Source organism: Lycorma delicatula, chromosome 2 (genome assembly GCF_047948215.1).
Source record: "Lycorma delicatula isolate Av1 chromosome 2, ASM4794821v1, whole genome shotgun sequence".
NCBI classification, from domain to species: Eukaryota; Metazoa; Arthropoda; class Insecta; order Hemiptera; family Fulgoridae; genus Lycorma; species Lycorma delicatula.
This window is the reverse complement of record NC_134456.1, coordinates 62,270,023-62,293,636: the sequence shown is the minus strand read 5'-3', so window position 1 is coordinate 62,293,636 and position 23,614 is coordinate 62,270,023. Positions and strand designations below refer to the sequence as shown.

The following is a 23,614-nucleotide window of genomic DNA, read 5'->3' as shown; positions in this document are numbered from 1 at the left end:
GTTAGTTAACGAAATGGAAATCAATCACGGTTGGTTCCTACAAGCTGTAGCGCCACAGCGCATACAGATAACAACAGGTCGATGACGTTTTTACAAAATATATCTGGTTAACGAGTAATTTCGAGGAATTTTCATTTCGAGGCCTGTACGATCGCGCGATCTGACTCCCTCAGATTGCTTTTTATGGGGGGCGGGGCAGCGAAACAGGCAGTGTACTGCAACAGACCACGCACAATTGACGAACAAAAAACCGCAATAACGGCATACGTACGAGCCATTGCAGTACTTCAGCTGGTTAAAGTGTTTGAAAACAAATAGGAACGTATGCAGTGTTGTATTGATGTTGGAGGAGATCATTTTCAACACCTTTTATAATCTGTTCTACTTATTGTAATATCCGTTTATATAAAATTAAATAAAAATACAAAATAATAATTAAGAAGGTTCCGTCATTACAGTTCAATAGTTCCAGTGCACAGTAAGTTTCCGAACGCATTGTAGAGTTGACTGTACTGACAAAATTAGAATTAGTGTTATTTTAAAATAATTAATTAAAGCTTTTTCTTGTGAAAATTAAGTAACAGTTTAATTCTTTATAAGTTAGACTTCGTAGATCTGTGTGCAATAAAGCCTGTGGAATATCTTCTACTTTATTTAGTTCAGATTTAGATGAAATCTCATTCGTCAGTGGTTAAATAAATTAAATATTTGTGTATTGATAGTGTTTTTAATAACTCCGACATTACGTTCATGTTTGTCAGTGACCAAGTAATAATATCTAAAAATGAAGTAATTTGCAACTGACATTATTTGAACTGGATAAATTTATTAAAGTATAAAATTTAAAGTCTGTAGTTTATTAGTTTTTATGAATTTTATGCTTATTACTCGGTTGTGATGTAAATTAGTGTTAGAGAACAAAATCATTCACCAAGATAACGAGTTAAAATATTTTGGCTTGTAGGTATTTTCATATTTCTTAACAATACGTTAAACTTGTAATCATTATTAAGTATTTTTATGTCTACATATACTCCCATCTGAATTACAATATCGTCTCTTGGGATTCCTTCTAAAACACGAACGCATTTTCAAGATATATAAATGAATTGTTCGATCGTTGTTTGACATTCTTAAATGTGAATAATGTACACCGATATTCAGTAAATTAAAAATTCGAATTTATTTCTGCCTTTATATTTTCAAATGTACCAATTTCATCTTTGCCAAAGAAAAATAAAGTTAGTAAGTTACATCAAAATATAGGAATATTTATCTCCTTCAAAACAGTCATAGGAACCGTTACCATTTTTTACAAATTATCGACCATTAAAAAGATTTTTTTTTTAACTAGAAAAAATACGTCCTCAAATAATTTCCATTATTGCCTTCTAAATTTTATATTGTATTTATTTATTTAAACATTTTTTTTCTTCATTTATTCATTTGTTCTCATTTGTTATTGTAAAGTATTAGTATGGATTATAATAATTTCTATTTTTTTTCCCCCGTAGGGCGAGGAAAAAGCTCTGCCAGCCGCCGTCAGGCCCGCACTGACGGTAGTGCGGGGCTCTCACCCGCTAAAAAACCTCCCCTCCTATCATGCAATTTCTAATAAAGAAAAAAAAATTATTTACTTTGTGATGGTGCCCTTCCTACAACCGTTTATTACATTCATCTCACCGTTTAACTCATCAAGGAAATCCTGGGATAATTTTTTTTTCTGTGGAGTATCAAGCCTGATTATCTATATAATATTTTGTGTCTATATAATCAATCAGAATAATGACCGACCAGAATCGACACATTAATGCAATCGATAAAACTACCGTTCAAAATAGGATATTTTTTTATCGATTTATGTGGAATAAGAAAAAATCAAGAAATTTAATGAAACGTGTGCTAATAATAAAAAAAAGTTAAAAAGTAAAATAAAAAAAAATGCTAACGATCCCGAACTTATAATACATCTATATTTATCAGCAGATATGGAAATGTAACCAGTTTATGTACGAGAGGTTATCTCTAAAGTAAAGCGATCTTTACCTTAGATAAAACGGTTTTCATTGTAAAAAAATATTCTGAAAACGTTATAAATATTTTTTATTTCTCTTAAACTACATACCTTATACTACTTTTCTATATAATCGCCACATGAATTAAGACATTTATCTTAGCGATACACCAGCTTCAATATACCCTCGTCGTACTCTTCTGCCGCCAGTCCATTTAGCCTCTGATTAACGGCATTTTTAAGTTCATCGTCACCCGCGAATTGCTTACCGCTCAAAAATTCTTCTAATTTCCCAAACAAATGCAAATCAGAAGGAGCTAAGTTCGGACTATATGGGTGATACTAAATTTCTCATCCAAATGTTCTCAGTAAATCACGTGTCGGACCTGCAACATGTAGACGTGCATTATCGTGCAGCAGGATGACGCCGTCGGTCAGCCGCCCACGTCGCCGATTTTGAATGGCGTGCCATAACTTACGTAGAGTTTCGCAGTAGGCTTCTGCAATTATAGTTGTTCTACGTGGCATGAAATTAATCAGCAGTATACCAAATCGATCCCAAAAGACTGTGCCCATGAGTTTGCGTCCAAATAGCTGTGGCTTTACCTTTGTTGGTCTGGTCGGTGATTGAGGATGACGCCATTCACTTGTCTGCCACTTTCTCTCAGGCGTGTAATACGAAATCCATGTTTCATCGCCGGTAACAATTGAGTTAAGGGATTCATCACCTTTTTCTGTCTAGCGCATCAAAAAATCCAAAGCAGATCCCATTCGGATTTTTTTGTGACGTTCCGTTATGATGTGTGGCATCCAACGTGCACAAACCTTTCTGAAGCCTAAATAGTCATGAATAATGCGACCAATTACAGCTCTTGATACATCGGGAAAAAAGGCCAGGTTGGAAATCGTTGAGCGACGATCTTTTCTGATTTCATTATCGACGCGTTTTAGCAAGCCCTCGGTGATCATCGATGGCCTCCCCCAACGTTCTTCATCATGCACATTAATTTTGTTACTTCTAAACTTTTCACACCATCTTCGGACTTTCTTTCATTTATTACATTACCACCGTACACAGCAACCAAATGCCTATGAATTTCACCCGGCTTAACGTTTTGATGGTTTAAAAACCGTATTTCACAGTCGTCGGCAAAATCGATTTTCCTATTCATTCTATAATGTAATAACTCACACGTAATGAAAGATAATACAACGCGACAACTTTCAGACAGTGTGCACAAAACATAATGCAGTGTGTACATTATTAGCGTGGGCATGAACGACACACGACTTTAAGGAGAGAAATTTCCCAGCGGTCTTTACTTTAGAAATATCCGTCGTATTTATCTGCAGGATTCTGCAGATAACTTCCAATAAAGTTAATCTAATAACTTCCAATGGAATTAAAATATGTAGGCAGTGGAGATGAGGTTTCTTCACTCGGTAATCGGACTAACAAGAAAGGATAGAATTTGTAAAGAAAAAAATGTAATCTAAATAATAAAATTTTAAAGTATCCAATAATTTACTTATTTTCAATATAACGACAGTCTTATGCCCAACTACAGAAATTTTATGATAGATTAATTTTGGAGCGTATGGAAAATGCCAACCTGACAGGGATTCGAGCCCAGAAACTTCCGGATGAAGAATAGAGATGCTACTACTTTACCACAGAGGTTAGTATAATAATAATATTACGAACAATAATTGAAAATATCAATAATGATAGAATGGATAACAGACGTCTCCTCAAGAAATATCTACATACAGATCAAGTAATTTCATAAATTTTGGGTGATCCGAGAAAAGATAGGAAAAACAGGCTAAAGGGAAGAAAGGGGTAAATAGAACGATTTCTACAAATTAAATTGTTAAACATCATTACCTAAACATCAGTTAGTTTGAAGCATGCTTAAAAAAAAATCACTACCATTTACCCCAAGAAAAAGCTAGGTAAAATGAATGTAAAAGGTTAATAAAGGGCAATAACCTAAAAAAAAATGAATAGTGAAAAATTCTGATGTATGTAACTTCTTATTTATTTACATCTAAAACAAGCCCACCGGGCTTGTAAACTAGTGGTAAACTTGTCACAACAGCTGATTTTCAAAGCTGAAGGTTCTCAGGTTCGAATCCTAGTAGAAGTTGGTTGCTTTTATACGAGTTTGAATACTGGATAGTGGATACCGGTTGGGTTTCAATTAACCACATATCTCAGGAATGGTCGACCTGAGTCTGTACAAGACTATACACTTCATTTATATGTAATACACATTCTCATTTCATTGTGTTGTAGTAGTGGTGGGGAGGGGGTTGCTTATTGACAATAGCTGAACAGATTGCAACGTACACTTCAGGAAATAGAAATATTTAAAACACATCTGTCTAATAAAAGAATACTGTGAAGAAAATGATACCTGATAATTTTATATAAATTTTTTTTTATTCACTAATTTCAGAAAAAAGGTTAACGCGCTGAATCAGCAAACTGTGTCTTCACGGCGTAAATTTACTCTGGGAAAATCACATTATTTGTTATAAGTGGTAATAAAATATGCAAAATAATCTTATTATAATTGAAATATTATTTTATTTAAACAGAATATATTGGATTTTTTAATTTTATTATAGTGTAATGAAAGAAGATAAGTTAAAAGTTAATTTAAATTATAATAATTTCATAAAAAGTTTATGATCGCAAGTAAAATTTATTAAAAAAAAATTATTTTCTACTTTACTTAACACCTACAATAAACATCAACATTCAAGCCTGATAATTTGTGTAAAATAACAAAAATAAAAACTGTAAAATTACATGTAAAGCAAAGTTAACTACAAATTGTTTTCTATCTTATAAGAGAAATCCACTATTTTTTATAATTAAGTGCATCATTTTTCAAATCTGGATTATGAGATGTATTTCAAGTATTATAATAAAACATTTGACAATGAGAAACCTAATATTAATGGTAAATTTTATTCAATTATGTCTACTCATGTATAAAAAGAAAAAATGGAAAATTTATTAAAAAAAAAAAAAAAAAAATAGTACTAATATTCTGTAAATTAGGAGATTAAGATACTAAGATTTCTAAGTAAAAAATAGATTTAAGTAGATACTAAAATTTCTTAGAATTTACTAAGTAGATAGTAGACTAAGATTTCTGTAATTAGCGGCATTAAAAATACAGAAGAACTTTTTCTAAAAAATAAAATTTGCTAAGTAGCCAGAGATGACTTATGGTAAATAAAATGCATGCGTCACCATCAGTGAGCATTTCAATTGATTTTTATGATGTTCAACACTATAACATTGCCTCATAACGTATTATTTACCTGAATGAGGAAGGTAACCAGAAACTACTTCAATCTTCATTTATTTAACAAGCATGACATGGAGTATTTGATATACTTAAGAATAAGGTCTGCTTTTTTTTTGAGACAGATTTATGAGATCAGAAAGAGTAGTTTCGTTATGGAACCTATGTACATATTGTTATATCCTTTTTTCAATATCATTTCAAAAGTAGAGCATTTTCTTAACAAATTCTAGCGAATGAATTAAATTTTATATTCAATCTCTGATTTTTATATTTAATTATCCGATCTTCGTTATTGATCGGTAGCGTATGAGCTTTTCATCCGAAAGTTACCATGGAATTTTTCATACGGTACATAATTTCTATTCCAGATTCGTACCAACTAGCTTAAATCGTCGAAAAAAAAAAAACGTTAATGAGGTGTTTATTTTAGTAATTTCTACTAAATAATTTTTTATTTGTATTTAGATAAATTTTATAAAATTTTTTTATGAATAATATTGCTGTGTAACACTAACAGGCACATTTGTGGGATTTCTTTATTATCAATTTTCTTTGGTATTAACCAAACTTTATGAACTTCAAAAAATATGACTATGGAAAAAAATCCCTTTCGGCACGCCGGAAGGCGTAGGTAGATTTCACCGGTGCTATATAGGGGATAAAAAAGATTTCCACCTTAAAGTTAAGAAAAACTTCAAATTTACTCAATACGACAATGGTTGCATGTGAAAAATGTTTAACATGTTTAGCATACGACAAGCCCACCTTCTTACAATTCCAGAAATATTTTGGTCATCCCTTGCCGTAAGGGTTGGTCAAATCAAAAATTATTTCAGACAAAAGTTTTAGGTAATGTTTAGAGAACTATCGACCACTTTAAACCGATTCGATAGTGTGCCTATTAAAGGAGGTATGATTTTTTTGTCTTCGAAACCCCATTTTTTTCACCCTCTGGGCCAATGGTTGGTGATATAAAAAAACCTTTTTTAGATGTGTTTTAGGCCCTTGTTCAAAGAATAGTAGATACTTTAAACGAATTCAATATTTTACTTAATAAGAAAGTTATAGCGATATTTCATTTTTCGAAAAAGCCCCCCCCCCAATTCCATCACCATGGTCCGATTTTGCCCATTAACAAACCTGCCCGAGATTTTGGGACGTCATATTTTATGTATCAATTTGAAAGTTATTGGCGCAAAATTACGGCAGTATCGTGTCCACTAGAAAGTGAAATATATATATATATATATATTCGTATATAAATGTATAAATAAACTTTTGAACTGACGGTGGTTTTGTGATCTGAGGGATATGAAACGCGAAGATATGTCGAAATTTTCTGGAAGTCGAATTATGGTACCCATTACAATAGGTGTCTTTCTTATGAAATCTACCTGATATATACAGTTTACCATTCTATAAATATTTTTTCATATTGCCATATATCCAACAATGAAATGTTTGATCATTTTAATTTTGTGCTGGCGCGTATTTCTGATTGTTATGTTATGAAAATTAGTCCAGTGGTTTTGGGGTTAAAGAAGGAAAAACAAACAAGCCAAATTTTACATTACATTATCCTAATTATTCTTCTACCATAATCGGATAAGACGATTAAAAATTGTATTTACAAAAGATATATTAAACAAATAGGTATTATTTTATATATTTTTATAGTACAATACAAAAATATTTTAATAAATACGATAACATAATTTTCTGTTATTTTAGTTACATTTTATAAATTAATGGTTTTAATAACATATTTTTCATTCTTTAGGAAAATAAAATAACACTCATTAAAAAGAAGCCGACAACTGTGGTCTGCTTCTGATGCACGGCTAACACACACATACAAACACACAACTTAATTTAACATTTTTATCAGTTTATTTAAATATAATATTTTTTCGTTTATTTCAATGATTCTAACTGAAGGGCTCGCTCGGGTGTGGCGGTACTAGCAGCGACGGTCGACACTGAGAAAATTTATGAAATTTCGCAATTTATATAGAATAAATTTCGCCTGTACGGTTGGCATACTGGTGTAGCCGCGAGGCATAACGTACCAGATACCGACTCAACCGGGGGATCGTGCTCGAGACCCAGCCAGAACGAGTTACGTTTTATTACACTTTAAATATTATTCATTTATTTAATTCTACCGCTCATATGTGACGTCAGAACATAGAAATCGACTACAACAGCATTTTTTTGGGGTGGAGGTGGATTTCGAAAAACTTTTTTGCAAATATTATTATATTTTAATTGTTAACAAATGCGTCTAAGAAAAATATGACCTTAATTAGGCGAAATCTCGAGATACTGAGGGTGACCTTGGTCTACAACCTCATCCTCTTGATCTTTTAAGTTGAAAATTTAATAGAATCAATGTCCCATATAGGGAAATAACCTAAGTTTGGTCAAAGCAGTCCAATAGTTCTGGAGATATAAGGTGATTTAGAGGTCAACACCGAACACACGTACATACGAAGATTAACATCCCGAAAATTTCCATCCGGTATTTTGCATTCCTTAGGTATCAAAACGTCAAAATCCGGTGAAAACCACATATTCCCAAATTGGACCGATTACAATACTTTCTCTTCTAGAGCTATAGTTCTGCTACAGCCTATCTAGACGGAAAAGTAATATAATACATAAATAATTCGATACAAAATCATTAATAATTATAGAACGAGGAAGAAACGGTGCAAGAAAAAATATTCTAAAATAACTGTTACATAAACTTCTACAGAGAAGAAACTATTGTTATACCATCAACTTATACCCAGTCTTTGGAACTGTTATTGTGCTCTGCTAACTGGTTTCATACGAAAGTTATTTTACATCACCCGCTTTATTTCAAAATATCTAGTCATATTTTATTTACAAATGTTACTTTTACATCGTAATACATTATTGTGTCTTTAGTTAATATACATTTTCATAATCAACTTACGAACATTCAAGTTTTAAAAATTTTTTAAATTAACATTCCCGACTGAAATAGTCTCTTGAAAAATAGCTGATGATTGGAAAATCGTATATTTAAATACTAGGTTAAATACCGGGTAGGATAAATTAGTTAGTGTGTAATTATTTTTTTAGAGTATATTTTTTAGAAATATTTTTTCATATTTCACGCTGGAGCAGATTCGAAATGGGTAAAAAACTAGTGCAAAAAAGAGAATTTATATTTACTTTTTCTTCAATTTTTTAAATAAAAATTTCAGTAATCGATTTAAATTTCAGACTGAAAAATTATTAGGAAGTTAAAATAAGACAATACTAAATTTTTTTTTTATTATCTTTATCAATTTAGCGAGGTTCAAACTCGGCTAAGATATAACGCAACAAGATTGTATGCAAATAGGAATGCTAATTAGAAACGAAATTTGAATTATTCAAAATAATTTATATAATAAAATTAACTTGAATTATTAGATAAAGATATATTTTACTTGTACTGTGTAAGAAAATTGTAGAATAATTAATTGTTTAATAAACGAATAAATTGCACGTGAATAATCATCAATAAAAGTCCCGTAATGTACATAACGTTTTCTACGACTTTTACAGAACTGTTATTTATTATTTAAGGATTAATCCGCATCTGCATGTAATAAGTGTAAGTTCCGTGTAATCCTTGTGCAGTATTAAATAAAAACTACTCCCATAAATGACATAACTACATAAAAGAACATAACCTTTTATCATATAAACACATAATTAAAAAAATAAATAAATAATAATAATAAATGCTGTAAAATACAAACAACTATCCGATCGTCGTGTCACTCATTCCTAACATAACTGAATTAAAAATAAATAATAAATGTTATTATTAACTAATACATTAAAATAACGGTTTTATACATATGTTGTGACTTTCTTGTTTGAAAAGAATATATGTAATATAATATGGAAATAATTGCTTTTACAAGAATTTAGGTTAAGATGATATCAGTATACACAATATTTATTTATTTGCATGTATACATTGCGGAGTAGAATAAAACTATAAAAAAATTATTTATATTTCATTAAATCATTTTTTTGTTTATTTTTCTGTTAGTATGTTTTCATAGAAAAAAGCTTAACAATAAATAAATTCGTAAAAATTTGCTTTATAGTATTACATATATTGAGCTACGTATTAAATAAAATTAATAAATGTAACAAGTTGTCATATATACTGACCTATTTTAGTTTCAGTACTTAATGTAACAGAAGTTTTAATACCGGAATTTCTAAAAAAAATCATACTGTGTGAAAATTAACATCAAATCTATTTTTCAATAGATTTAAACATATCCGGTGAAAAACAAACACAATTATAACTGACTTCTTAAAAAAATAAGGTTTTGCTTTTAATTCTATATTTGCCGTGTTTGTTGAAGCGTTACTCTTCACCAGATTACCTAATTTTGACGATTCTTGGTTATTTTTTAGGGAGTTTCTCGGTGATCAGATTGTAAATTTTTGAAAGATAACTTGTGATTTTTTTTAACGAGAAATTACATATTTTATATTCACGTACCATTAAACGATATTAAAATTTTGTTGTAATTATCATCGTATAGTACCGGGTAATTAGTACAATAATTATATATTACCAGAAGGCTATACTCCTGTTGTATCCAGATATCGAAAATTTTAAGAAAAATTGATTATTAAAAAATTTAAAAATAAAAATATATAATACATCTTCCCACTTCCAGGAAATGTTCCTTAATTTCGGTTTCAGGTTATATTTCTTAACATTTTTTTTTTAGACGCGATTTCTCGCTTTTACCTTTCTTAAGAGTAGCTTTTCTTATTACAAGCAGCGTTTTTGTAGTCTTATTCATATTTAAAATAAAAATAAGATCAAATGGTTTAAAATAAATTTAAAAAAAAATTGTATTTACGCGTACATATTCCCGTAAACGTTTTTACCCTTCACGATTTTTAGGAATTTGGCGCTAATTCAAAAACAACTATCAACAGTTTGTTAACTTTTAATTTAGAGTTGGCTTCAAAATGGAAAAATTTAAACAATTGAAAACGTGTTTTTTAATGTGCGTTCTTTTGTGTTTTAAAAAGTCTAATTTATTGATAATATCTCGCGATTATTTAGTACTAATTTTGATAACTGTAATGAAAGCATGTTTTTGTGACCCTAAAAAATATACTTCTGTAATCTTCTTTTTAATCGTTTTTTTTTTTTTTGAGGTTTCAGGGGCGTCGACTACTATGGTTATTAGTATCTTTCCACATAAAAAAAAGAAAAAAGAGAAAACATTTCTTTCCGTTTCCATTAATTCATTATCAGCGTGGTAGGCTGACTAGTTTTGTCAAAAAATATCATCTAAAAATAGATTTGTAAAGAGGTTAATAAAACACTGAAAAGAAACACAAAATGATAAGGGTGTAGCACTTAAAAACCCTTACCACTTAAAAACATAAACAATTTCTTAAAGAAACGTTTTCAAAACTATCAAATATATTTCATCGTTACACAGAAAATTATGAAGCATATTAAAAAAATGTTTAACACATGATGACAAACTTGTAAAGGGCCCTTACCACTTAACTCACAAACCATTTCTAACAAAAATTAAAATGCACATCCTTTCATTAAAATTCGTCATAAAAACGAGCTTCGTCTTCGTCTTACGTCCCGTCGCCTAGATTTTCCCTTAGCCATCCTATTTGCTCCTCTTATCCATCTTCCTAAAGGCCTCGATGTCGAATTCCAAGGTATCTGAGGTTTCGGAATTGGAATCATCCGATCTTCCGCAGTAAACCACGGAGGAGTACAGACATCGGAGGCTCAGATGCTGCTGTCAGTAGCGCATCAGAGTCAGAACTCGATGCTTATGGGGAGGCTGAAATCTTCGCCCTCTCACTTTAATGCATCCGTGCTTTTGGAGGCTCCATTTTTGTTTTTGTTGAATATTCTTTTTCCAATATTTTTTTCTCTATTTTCTCAGTTCCTTGAAATTTCAGTTTGCTTCTTTTCTATTCTGCTAGCACTGTCCTTCGCCTTGGAACTGGTCGAAGGTACATTTCTCAAAGGAGACGAACTCATTTGTTTAACAACTGCTATTTTCTTTACCCATTTTGGACTGTTTTTTCTGGTTGGATGATTTCCAAGTTTGTTGCTCACAATACGTTCAACCATGTGTACTTGCTAATGCCGGTGCCAGCTCCGCATTCAGATCCTGCGCTTTGAATGAAGTCGCAGGAGTTGACGCAGCCTGTGCATACGACATTACCTACGGCGATCTATTTTTAACGATTTTCTTCGCTTCGAAGTAGCTCAATTTTTGAATTGTCCTGACTTCCTGGATTGTTACCTCCTCTTTATACATCGGACAGTTTCTCGATCTTGCAGAATGATTCCCGTGACAGTTGACGCAGACACGTGGATCTCTGTACGGGTCGTCAGGATGCAGTGGTTCACCACAAACACAAATTTATTTCTTTGTGCAACGTGCCGCTGGATGTCCAAACCTCTGATATCCAAAGCATTGCAATGATAGGGATGAACGGTCGGACTTCTAGTCTATGAAAGCTGGCCTTTATCTTTTCCGGACACTTCGGTTTTTTAAATGCCAAAACATGCAACTTGAAGAGGAAAAGTTTCTCCGTTGCAGAGTATTCAATCGGACGGATACTCAATCATCGATATAACTCCTTGTTAAATCAGTTTCTCGATGATTTGCTTTTCGATGTTGTTGAACTCACAACTCAACTCACAACAACAACGGAACTCACAACAACAAGGATGTTGTTGTGAGTTCCTGCTCACAACAACATCCTTCGAGGTATTTAGAGTCCCGTGTGGTGACACTTCAGTGTCTAACAGTCCAATTTTCGCCTTCATCAGCGTTGACCATTGTAAATCGTTGAAAGTTTCAACGAACAATCCTACTACAATCTTCCTTACATCATCTACAAGTCCTTCAGCAGCTTCTTTGATGCCTCGGGCTATCATGAAACGACTTATCTTGCTAAAAACTCTTTCAATTCTCTTGATAACCAAATATTTTGGTATCACTACGTTGCCTTTCGGTCAGAACTTGGTTCAATCCAAGTCTTCTCGATTCCAAAACCTCAACACTTTTCTTCCTCTTCGCCTGCGAAGACAGTGGTTCTCCAAGACGAGGGTTTTTACGTGAACCCTCTGCCACGGACGTAGTGGGTGTTGTTGTATCCATAATATATGGTTTCACCAGTCACAAGTTGCGGTCGGAGAAACGATTGGGCGTGTCCCGCATCACTGATCCTGCCTGGATTCCCCCAGTCAGCCGCCTCCCACAAATTTAACCCGGGCCGAGGAGTCAAGTACTGCCTGACCCACGTTACTGACATCCCAAGGTTTGCTCGAGCAGTAAGGGCTTCGATACTCTTACCCATGGAACAATCCCTGCAAAGAACCGAAGTGACTGACACACACTGGACGGCCCAAGACTTTGGTAAAGCAAGCTCACAGCAGCCCATCCACAAGCGAGAGAGGCATGAGCACTCTCCGTCCGCACTCCGCCCAGCGACGGCAAAACAGATCACGGTCATGCCTCTCGCCACCGTTGTAAAGAGCGAAACCGAGAAGCACAACCGCAACCAGCTCGGACAGCTCAGGGCCGCTAATCCTGTACTCCACAAGAAAGCATTATTATTATTATCATCTTTATTTTGATTATTATTATTACTGCCAAATTTTCAATAATTATATGTAGGTTTATCGTCGTAAAAAAAAGTAAATAATCGTTTGTAAAATATAGTCCACCAATTTATTCTTTTTTCAAAACGAATCCTCAAATATACTACGTGACACTAGTCTGGAGATGAATTGTTTTGTAGTTATTTCGTGAAAATTTATGCAATCAATTAGAGATTACAAGGGTAAAAATAACTAAAAATATAATAAAAGTTACTCTCTTCTTCTATAAAGCTGGATAAACATCTAACTAAGTTGGGTAAATCTTGCAGTAGATATTTACAAAATTGTTTCAGTTCATTTATAGAAAGAATAATAAACTCATAATAAAAGGTTAAAAAGAAGGAACCTATACTATTAGTTAGAATAGGATTTATTTATCAGAAATGTCTATACGATGAAGGCCGTATCTCTACAATAAGGCTAAATAAAGCGAAGGAATATATTATGTATGTATATGAGTAGCACTGGAACTCCAAAATCGTTTTACTTATTTTTATAAATAATAAATCAAGTGTTTCGGGTTAATTCTAAAAGTTTAAACACACAGTTCGTAAATATTAAACTATACGATATTTTTGATTAATTTTTACAGATCCTTTGTATTCAGTATCACTAGTAGAATTTAAACGAAACGTTTGATTCGTAATTTATAAAAATCCATGAAACGATTTTTGAGATTCAGTGCTACCAATAAACAAACAGCTACTAGAATATTAAACATGCTGTCCTCCCATACAATCTAGTAAAACAATGTTACCTAATAAAACTATACATTTTTTTGTGTAGGATGTTGAGCTGAAAATAACTTACTACATCGTGTACTGAATAATTTTAGTAAAAAAAAAAAAAAAATAGAAAAAGTAATTAAGCCTAAACAAGTGACTGTATTAAATTATAAACAGTTTATTTTTCTAAAACAGTTAACAGCTGGTATTGTAAAGTATATAAACAAGTTTTTAAAAGGTATTTCATTTATAAATACAGGAAAATTGCAGTAATTTCCTTGTTAAAAATCTTCTTTTTTTTATCAAGTTCTGTTCTACATGTGTTTTATATTATGGTTAATTGAACGTTTGATTATGTTTGAAGTTTTAGTAAACTCCCATAATTTAGATACGCAAAGGTATGTATAATTGTAAACAAATTCTTGATTGTATACATTGAAAAGAATTGCGTTTTTTTAAAACTACAATTCATTCATTGGTAATAACTTTATTGAAAAAAGAAGCTAATCTACAGTGATTAAAGAAAGGTGTAAATTGAACTTAAGTGTGTTACTTAGTCCCGTAATCGTAGTAAAGCAAATATTATTGTTAATTGTTAAAATTGTTTATTAATTAAACTTATAATAATTAGTTATTTCATTGTCTTTCTTTTTTTATTTTCTGCAGAATTTATAATTACATATATTTGCTTGTTTGTTACGACTAAAAAAAAAAAAAATTCCCATGCCGGGAATCGAACCCGGGCCTTCTGGGTGAAAGCCAGATATCCTAGCCACTAGACCACATGGGAGAACTGATGAAGAATTGTTATTATACATTTTTGAATAAAATAAAACATCATTTTGATTTATTTTTAATTTAATTCTTATGGCAGAAAATATATATAAAGATTCCACAGGTAAATTAAAATGTTTCCAGAATTATTAATTAAAGCGTATTTTTAATCTATAACAATAAAAATGTACAGTACATGGCTGTTGTCTTGTTGAGGGACTTAAAAAAAAATGTCACTATTATTTCCAAAACTTAATCTCCTTCAATCAAACAGGATGCTTAGAGTTCTCTACACACCTGAAGTCTGAGATGTGTAGAGAACATCTTTTTTCTATTTTTGTTTCTGTAACCATAATTATATTGTATTATTATTTTGATGGCTCAGTTTGTTGTGAATAATTGTGTGAACTGTAACAATGCGTGTTAAACTGTATCAATATAATTAAAACTTGCACTTCTTTCTAATATAATTCATCACTCTTTTACTGAAAGTTCAACTTTGCAAAATTTCAGAATTGTTATTGAAGTCTCACTGGCATTCCCTCACTTTTGAACAATTGAAACTACTTTTGAAAATTTGAATAATTCATACAATTTTTACTACATTGCTAGAGAATCTGGGAGTAAATTTCAAATGAATCTACCATCCTCTGAACCAAAAAAAAAATTATTTTTGAAATTCTTGAAGTTGATTGATTATCATTGGTTATGTAAATATTGTTATCACTCAGTTATTTTCAATTGATGACAATTTATACTTTTAAAAAGTGTTATAATACTTTTTTTTGTTTTAATTAAATTTTGCCTCTTATCTTACTGAGTTAGTCTTGCACATAAAATTTAAAATATTTTAAGCAAATTTTGTTTTATCATTGTTGTGCGATTTTGTTCTGTTTCCAGTTAATTTCTATTACAATTAATTAATTAATTAATTAATTGAAAATTAATTTCTAGAACAAGTTGTTACATACACTCATATATAAAAATTAATAAATAACTTTTTAAAATTATTTTTGTATTGTTTTTTTTTATCATCGATAATAAATATCAGAATTAAATATGAATCATTATCTTGAATTCCCGTAAAAATAAAAAAGTGATAGTTATATGTATATAACTTCCTGATTTACTTATCTCCCTCGTTAATTGGAATGAAATAAATTGAAACAATTGCGGTACAACAACGCAGAAAGAATTCATCCTGATTCAACCATAATGTTAAGAATAGGCTGAAATTAGGATTTTAATTTCGTGGTTTTTAACTTCGCTTTAGAAATCTGTTAAATAATTTATTTTTCATAAAATTAAAATAAAAAAGAATCAGAAATTATTTCAAATTTTTAACAAATTAAACATTTCAATTTAAAATTAAAATATCCGTGTATGTAAATAAATTCCACGTACATTTAATTTAATATCCAAACATTAAGGATTAAACTAGATGTAATTAGATTAGCACTTAAATTTAAATTTGGTTATTTTCATACACTAGAATCTGCTACAAAAACCTTAGGCAGAAGTAGAGAGGTATCCTAGACAAATATCTATAGTGGGCTTCTAGTTCTTTCCCTTTCAAAAATATAACGACTAATAATAATTGACGCATTAATTTCCACCGTAATCTGATAAACATATATATATATATATATATTTGTCTTGTCACAATGTGTGTATAAATTTGTTGTATATTTAAATATTTTTAGCTGTTGCGTCAATCAATTTTCAAGAGTGTATGTTACATGTAAGGACTGGAATAGATCCTTACGAGGGGGGTAACGTACCGTACGATTAAAGGACATATACTCTTTTTCATTCATTATTTTCTAGGCTCTGTTAGCATAAAGGTTAAAAGTATTTAGTAAATTTAGTAATAAAATTTATTTTTATTTATTTTAATAAAATTTATAAATAAAATATTTAAAATTTAAAAAATTTAAAATTTTTAAAATTTAAAATTTAAAAAATTTTTAATATTTAAAATTTTTAAATAAAATTTATAAATTTATTTTTATTTATTTTAATTTTATTTATTTATTTTAATTTATTTTATTATTTATTTAGTAAATTTAGTAAATATTAGTATTTAGTTTATTTAGTAAATTAAAATTGGTTGACATTGGTCAACCAATTTTCAGCAAGTTAACGTATTCTACCCACCGGGTTGGTCTAGTGGTGAACGCGTCTTCCCAAATCAGCTGATTTGGAAGCCGAGAGTTCCAGCGTTCAAGTCCTAGTAAAGCCAGTTATTTTTACATGGATTTGAATGCTAGATCGTGGATACCGGTGTTCTTTGGTGGTTGGATTTCAATTAACCACACATCTCAGGATTGGTCGAACTGAGAATGTACAAGACCACACTTCATTTACACTCATATATATCATCCTCACTCATCCTCTGAAGTATTATCTAAAAACGGTAGTTACCGGAGGCTAAACAGGAAAAAGAAAGAAAGTTAACGTATTCAAATTTATGTAAAAGTGTAACAAAAAGAACAAAAATTTAATTGTCCAATTTAATTCTGTTACTTACCAGCATACCTTATTATATCCTTGGCGGAAAGTATTCCGCCAAGACGGAAAGACGCTAGTAGCGTCTTTCCTTTTCATTCCGAAGTTCATGTTTCGAGTCCATTAAGTTTGGTCACACGCTAAAAAAAATCTCACATTATTAACGATAGTTTTAATTGGTGAAATTCCAGTGGTTATTTATATGAATGAAAAAATATTAAATTATTCATTAAAAAAAATTTCATTAAAATTAAATACCACACTGCATTTTTAAATAAATAAATTTTAGAGAATTCTAATTGGCAAAGTTCGGTTGAGACATAGTAGAATGTAATTAATGTTCAAGGATTGTTTACGTCTACCATACTTTCTTGCTAAATTCGATATACTGTGTACATACTTTCTTGTTTATATTTTCGTTGTTTTAAATTCTTCTTGAGATTTTATCTCAATTTTTTTTTCTTGCTGCAGTAAAGTATATTTAAATATAAAGAAATTCTGATCTTTACCCTCATAGGGTTTACATATTTAACAGCAAATAAAAAAAATAAATCATAAATTTATTTAAAAAGAGAGGGCTATGCTAAAACGGCTACTGAAATAAATTTGTAGAGAAAAAGTGGTCGAAAACAATTTAAAAAAAAAAAAAATACATAAATAAAATGAAATGCGGTTTCGACTGTTGAACTGTACTTGGAATATGAACTAAAGTTGAGTTCAGTAAGGAAATTAGGACTAAATTTCGTTGTTGCGAACAACATTTTTGGTGGTTTGATGTGTTTAAATTTGCCTCAAATCTCGAGACATTTACAGAATTGGCTCAATAAAAGTAGAACCAGGCTCGGGGTTCGTGCCTCCGCGAACTCGGTTAGCTGGTTCAGAAGGAAACGAAGTAGGACATTCAAGATGTCCGGATGAGGCCTACAGCGAAGTCAAAAGCTGAGTTTATAAATCACCGATGTAAATACCCACCGAGGTATTTACATCGGTGGCATTCCAACGAGGCCAAGCTTATTACTATGAGATGTAAAAAATCAGAGGGCGATAGACGACTCCCGTTAAAGCCCATCAGGGCAAGGAAGGGGGGGGGCGTGTGGCGACCGGAAGCGTCTCACAAGGCGGGTGTCTTTCCCTACGGGGTTGGGATGTTGAACTGTCCTCTCCCTGGTAAACCAGACCGGAGTCCGTAATAGTAATTGAACTAAGGGTTTGAACTATGAATTTGAGTTCCCTAAGGGAACTGGGAATGAATTCTGTTGTTGCGAACAACATTACTTCTGGTTTATTTATTTACTGAATTTGCCTCGATTATTATGAGACATTTACTCACAAATATCTTGCTTTAATGTAAAACTAGGCGCGTTTGTGAAAATGTCATTCCGGTCAGGCATGGCATTTTCACACATGCTACAAATCATCAATCTTATCCTCTGAAGCGGTGGTCCTGAAGATTAAAAAAAAAAAGAAATAAGAACTAGGCGCGGGGTTCGCACTTTCGCGAACTCGGTTAGCTAGTTCAGAGGGCAGAGAAGTAGGAGAGTCAAGATGTCCGAAAGAAGCCCACAGCGAAGACGAAGGCTGAGTCATATTTCACTGATGTAATTGTCTACCGAGGAGGCATTTACATCGGTAGAATTCCATCGGGGCCTGGTTTATTTACTATGAGATCTAATCAGTAAGAGAGTCAAAAGACGACCTCCGTTAAAACCCATCAGGGCTAGGAACGGGAAGGGGTTGTGGCGACCGAATTGCCACATGGCGGGTGTCTTCCTCTACGGGGGTTGGGATGTTGAATTGTCATAAAGAATAGATGCAGGGAAATTAACAAAGATATATATATATATATATATAAAAAATATAAAAAAGAAAGATTGGGGAAAAAAGGAATAAATAACCAACTACACATGAAGTGCTAATGAAAGATTATATGTAATTGTGTTTGTATAAAGTTATGCTTCCAAAGGCTAAAATAAGTTATGCATTCTAATCGAAAGAGAAAAGCTAACTTAAAGATGGTTTAAATTACTTAATTTTCCAGTCGGTCTGCATTAAAAAAAAATATTATTAAATATATTTTGTCTCTTCACCGTTGTTAAAAAAAAACTTTTTAATTAAGCTAACGTCTGAGAGTAAATAAATATGTAGTTAATTCGGAATGAAAATAAAAACTGAATGTTATCTTTTTAATAAAGAATCCTCTTCCTAATATTCACCTAATATTAAATACTATCAACTATTAAAATCTATTATGTTATATATTATTTACTCTTAATCTAACTACTTTTATAAGCACCTACAGAAATTAAAAATTATAGTAACACAATCAGTTATAAATATTTTTTCTTAATAGAAAATGTCGTTAAATAATTAATTGAATTACTTTCAAATTAAACAAGATAACGGAAAGAGGACAGAGAAAGAGAGAGAGAGAAACAACACGTAAGTAGGGAAAGGAGAGAAATAACCAAAAACACAGACAGAAAGATAGAAAAATAGATCGAGAACTCTTTGTTAACAGTAAATATTTGTGGTTTTATATGAAAAATGCAAATTTTACGGATGAATAATGTAATATTAGATTCAGAGCTAATTAACACATAACAAACGAAAATGTTTCTTGCGGTTATTAAAACTAACAACATTTTTATCACTTGTTTAAAGAATCAGGTCAAACTGTTATTTACAAATAATATATATATATAGATTAATAAGAATGATGATGGAAAAACAATTTAAGCAATTTGAAATAATATGGAAGTAGTTATTACAAGAAGTTTCATTAAGTATCCCATGTGGTCTAGTGGCTAGGATATCTGGCTTTCACCCAGAAGGCCCGGGTTCGATTCCCGGCATGGGAATATTATTTTTTTTTAAAAAGTCATATCAGTTGTATAGAAATTATTTATTACATTTAATTGATTTTTTTCAGCACTAATCTAAAAGAAAAAAACATGAAATTTTTTCTTATGCCAAATTCTGAAAAGGGTCAGATCAAACTGTTATTTACACATATAATGTAATAATTAATAATAAGAAGAAAATTTAAATAATTTATAATAATATTGAATTAGTTATGTTAAAGTAAATCTCACGGAATCCCATGTTGTCTGGTAGTTAAGATATCTAGCTTTCACCCAGAAAGCCCGGGTTCGATTCCCGGCATGGCAAACAATTAATTCTCTTTTTTTAATTGTTGTTTTTAGTTATTATTATAATTATTTATAACATTTGGTAAATTTTTTCAGCACAATGAAATTTCTTCTGTTAAATTAAAAAAAAAATCAGGTCGACTGTTATTTATACGGATTAGGTAGCAATATAATAATAATAATAATAATGATGATGAAAAAAGTTTAATATCCAATACGTAATGTTGTTTCACAAACTGTCATATCCCATGTGGTCTAGTGGCTAGGATATCTGGCTTTCACCCAGAAGGCCCGGGTTCGATTCCCGGCATGGGAAGTTTTTTTTTAAATTTTATTTGGTTAGTCTTATAATTGTTTATAACATTTGAGCAATTATTATTTTTTCAAAATCATTTAGAGAAAAGATAATTAAACAAAAAAAATTATTAACGAAATAACAATTTATTCTTTAAAATCATACCATTCTATCAGATTAGAAGAAATAAATAAATACTTAAAGCTTTTTTTTAATAGGTAGCCATGCATCAAGGCTGGTATAGTGTACAAGTGATTAATAATTGCATATTTGAATAGCGACATTTTACTTTATATTAAATAAATATAACAGTAATATCTTTCCTGCTGAGTTGAAGCAAACGCGTAACGCATTGTTTTACTGCAGATAGGATACATTAATTTTTACGTATTTTATTATCTTTCCAGTTTTCCTTATGGCTGTTACGCATTTAAAGCGTCCGAGTACCGGAGGCACCAATCAGTGTTCATTTCTCTGAGTGTAATGATCTTCACTATATAGCCAGATCCTGTGATGGAACAACGTGAAGGTGTTACTTTTAAGATTGAATGTCGCCTATAATTCTAGGAGTTTGAGAAGCTGATATGTAATCGCATATTTGGTTCAGTTAAGAAGGCAATGGGAGACTACTTTACTCCTTATTTTGCCTAGTAAGCCCAGCATGGAATGCCTGCTTACTAGAAGCGTTCTTGTAGGTTGTAGATGGATGTGTAATTCTTGAGAGTGAATTGTAACACATGTCAGGTCATTTATATCGTTATGGTTAATGGTACTGAACATACATAGAGGATATTTTTCTGGGTTAAACCACACTAAATATTTTTCTAGACTATTTTTTTGGGTTTCTTGTGCTGGATTTAACAATGCACATATTAGTGAAACTCTCCGTGAAATTTAATTACCCAGTCTGTAATAATTAGTAATTTCTCGTCATTATTAGAATTGTTAATATAATAATAAGAAGAAGAAGAGAAGATTGTTTTTTTCTGATTTTTTAGGAACCGCCATTAAAAAAGGGGAAGGACACAATTCTTCTGACCATTTCTTGCTGTTTGCCGTTTACGATACCATACAACTGCAGGTAAAATGTGATATATATATACTGTACCTCATATTTATGTAGATTAAATTCCTTCATACGATACTACGTGTACAGTTTCAAAAAATCATTTTTTTTTTTTAATTACTCAAATATACAATAAATAACGATGAACATGTACAAAAGAACTGCAATATTTTCCTGTATTCACGCCAAATAGTTATACTTGGATTATAAGTACGTAACATGAAAAGGTTATGGTACGTTTTTCGAAATGAGTGACAGATATATGAACACACTACATCAGTTTGAATGAAACCCTAAAACTTTTATATATGTACTTCATATATCAAAGCTGAGACGAATATTAATTCCTGTTATTAAATTAGATATGAGTGTTTATATTTTTGTGAATAGGTTTATTAAATAAGGGGAATTTTTTAATTTTACCTAATATAAACAATTAATATTTAAAAAAGATTCTTCTAATGATTATTAATATTTAAATCTGATATTTATAAACTTGTTTTACCTGACGCCACAAACCAAAGTTTGAAAAAATATCTACCTGCAGCTAATAATCGTAGTAAAAAGTGTACATTTCAATAAATCTGCAATGTACATAAACGTATAACACTTACGTATATTAGTAATATCGGGTAACTTAAAAATATTGTAAACCTCATCGTAGCCTAACTATGTTCAACAGTTGAAACCGATAATTCTTTTGAAATTCTTAACACTTATTTGGTCGTAATTTAGTCTAGCATTTATTGTTTTAACTTTTAATATTGTGTAAAATAAATATTTGTCTCCTTCGTGAGAATTTTATTATTACCAATAATCATTGACGATACTCCAGTGTGATGCTGGGTCATGCAAAAAAAAGAAAAAATGTATTATTACCTTAACAGGTCGTTAACTATATTTGAACATTTTCGAAAATATTTTTGAAATAATACGAGGTTCTCTTGCCGGTTAATTGTTATAAATATCACCTATCAAACATAATTTACTATCTTATCTTATTTCATTCTAAATTTTAATGATGGGAAAACTATTTTAGATACTTCAATTTTAGAAATTTCTGATTTGTTTATACATTAATGTCTTCATTTCCGTAATTGCTTATATACATAATATTAGTAAATCCGTATATCTTAAATATTAGATTTTAAATTAACGCTTTATTTTTTTATCCAATGGACTGATCATGTCAATAATAATTAAATTATGTTTATTAATGAACAGTTATATTTTAGTCTCTTCTTTATTTATAAGATAAACTGATTTTTTTCTTTATTTTTCTTTTTTTGATGATATCGCCACTTGAAGCTTTGAAGCTTGTGCATGTCGATATGGAAATGGAATTTTCTAGCGTATGAAAAATGCCGTGCCTGACCGGTATTCGAACCCGGGACCTCCGGATGAAAGGCTGAGACGCTACCACTCTGCCACGGAGATCGGCATTTATATTAAATCTCTCATTTTTACTGACATATTTTTTTACCTTTTATAATTGAAAAAAGTACGGTATTTTACTTTCGGTCGCATAATGGGAATGAGGAGTGAAAATGAACTTTCTTTCAGTTTTGACGTATGTGGAGTACGAAAACATCATTCACTTAAATTTGGATTTAGAAGGAAGATAGATGGATAGATAGATAGATAGATAGATAGAGAGAGAGAAAGAGAGAGAGAGAGAGAGAGAGAAACAGATAGGCCTATGTATAACACTTTTTGGCTTGAAAATTTCCAAAACTACTTGATCATTTTTATTGAAATTTAGATTTGCTGTAGTACTGTATCTGAAGTTCTGCACGTGAAAATTTTATGAAGATTGGTAGAGTCGTTCTTGAGTTATGTAAAATATAAACTCGAGTTTGAGGTTATGTTGACTGTGTATTGGTTTATTTTTCTTACGCCCTTATGCAGCGAATTATAAAGGTGAATGAGTAGAAAATTGCTTTTTGTCGGGTCTTTTAGCTAATCGAATGTATGTAGTGCATTGTACTCTGAAAATCAGAGTTTTTCTGACTGCAAACTAGTGAGGGCGTCGGAATTATTAATTAA

The 23,614-nt window shown here is 31.0% G+C and overlaps 3 non-coding genes across 3 annotated transcripts; 2 read left to right on the top strand and 1 right to left on the bottom strand.

Annotated features, from left to right (window-relative positions):
* Positions 1 to 14,494: 14,494 nt before the first annotated feature.
* On the bottom strand, positions 14,495 to 14,566 carry TRNAE-UUC (transfer RNA glutamic acid (anticodon UUC)). Its single transcript has one exon. It is a non-coding gene; the product is annotated as a tRNA-Glu (tRNA).
* A 5,278-nt stretch (positions 14,567 to 19,844) lies between these two features.
* Positions 19,845 to 19,916, top strand: TRNAE-UUC (transfer RNA glutamic acid (anticodon UUC)). The gene has a single exon. It is a non-coding gene; the product is annotated as a tRNA-Glu (tRNA).
* Positions 19,917 to 20,451: 535 nt separating this feature from the next.
* On the top strand, positions 20,452 to 20,523 carry TRNAE-UUC (transfer RNA glutamic acid (anticodon UUC)). The gene has a single exon. It is a non-coding gene; the product is annotated as a tRNA-Glu (tRNA).
* Positions 20,524 to 23,614: the final 3,091 nt, after the last annotated feature.